Genomic DNA, 1,559 nt, shown 5'->3' with positions numbered 1-1,559 from the left:
AACGGCAACTTTTGATTAGGGGTAGAATGTATGTATTCCACGCCCATTTTAGCTTATGTTGCAGGAAGGAGCACTACATTCTGCGAAACTTGTCGTTTCCCAGGGGATGAGCTCCTGCAGCACTTGGGAAAATGAGCAATGACTACATTAAAAAGCAGAAGGCCCAATAAAGCAACGTGATAAGCCTGGAGGTGCTTTGACGTCTTTTAGAATGTACTCACAATGTTTTATGTCTTGCCACAGAGGCCTGTGTGTAGACTCAGGTTACTTTTCTGACTATATTACCTTTTCTGGGTCTTCACTCTGTAGTGGGCAATATCACAAAATGTAACTTGGGACAGATTTACATGACATCAAGTACCGGCCTCAGCAAGTGAAAGGTGGATGGGACAGGTTCATTACTACAGGCCATGTGGCTGACTGGGCAAGCAGCCAACACCTCTTGCTTCAGGTGAGCGATAGCTTCAGGTGGAACCAAACTGTTTATGTTTTTCCCTGGAGTCACATGACTATGATTTTCATTCACAAATAATGATTCAATCAAAATCATTACTAACTTGCTCTGGAATATAGGACTAACCTATGGCCAATGATTATTTTGCAAATTACCTGGCCATCTTCCGGCTATGAAAAATAATGTCCTCTTAGTATTTTTTCCGTCCAAGCTGTTGGCATTCATCAGCACTCTCAGATGTTCCTACCAAATGTAGGTTTCATTCTCTCCTTTTTAATAGCAGGAATAAACTGCTTAAGATTTCATCGCCCGGGATGAACATACAAAATTTTCAAGCTCTAGTTCATACTTTAGATGTTACTTCTGTATCTTTCTAATTAAAGAATTAGACATTTCCATTTTGCCATATCATTCAATGCATCATTTGATTTTAAATAATATCTACACTTTAAAAAGAACTAGGCACTAAGACCTGGTATCATCATGCATTATTGCTTAATAAAAGACAACAATTGTGTTAAGTTCCCTGCAGGAACATACTTTTCCATGAAGGGTTATGTAGCAATGTAAAGAAGCTATGTGAACACAGAGTGGTCAACTCTAATTAAATTTAAAAATAATATACAATGAAAAAAACGACCATGGAAAGCTTCTTTTTATCTTGATTTATAATACAGGCTTTTGTTTCAGGGATAACTTCTAACAAGCTCAAGATGTGGAATATTAAATTAATTGTTGCACCATCTAGTTTAATAGTATGAGCACATTGTAAACTGTCAAAGTATAAAACCCCCACAGTAGGCCACGTGGTTTTGGTTAACACACTCCTAGTGAGTACAGGCAATTCTTAACCTTCTTGATTTTACATCACAGTTTTGCTCTCTGGTTTACTTCTTCCTGTGATCAATACCCAGGCAAAGCCAGAGCTCTTCAGGAGAAGCTTGAGACTATAACAATGTTAGCCTTTGCTTTTAGCGGAGTGATGAGGTTATCAATAATGCATTGGAGATCTCAGGAACCTTGAACATACACATATCACAGCTGCCCTGCATTTATTGTAGGCCTAACAGGTTTGAGCTGAGTTGTCAACCACAACTGTCTTTGA

The 1,559-nt window shown here is 38.5% G+C and overlaps 1 non-coding gene across 1 annotated transcript; it reads right to left on the bottom strand.

Moving 5' to 3' along the window:
- Positions 1-650: 650 nt before the first annotated feature.
- LOC111723281 lies at positions 651-731 on the bottom strand. Its single transcript, XR_002771854.1, has one exon. It is a non-coding gene; the product is annotated as a small nucleolar RNA SNORD74 (small nucleolar RNA).
- Positions 732-1,559: the final 828 nt, after the last annotated feature.

This window comes from Otolemur garnettii, unplaced genomic scaffold (assembly GCF_000181295.1).
Source record: "Otolemur garnettii isolate 467f Iridium unplaced genomic scaffold, OtoGar3 scaffold00009, whole genome shotgun sequence".
Classification (NCBI taxonomy): domain Eukaryota; kingdom Metazoa; phylum Chordata; class Mammalia; order Primates; family Galagidae; genus Otolemur; species Otolemur garnettii.
The sequence above is the reverse complement of the archived record's forward strand: the minus strand, read 5'-3'. Positions and strand labels throughout refer to the sequence as shown.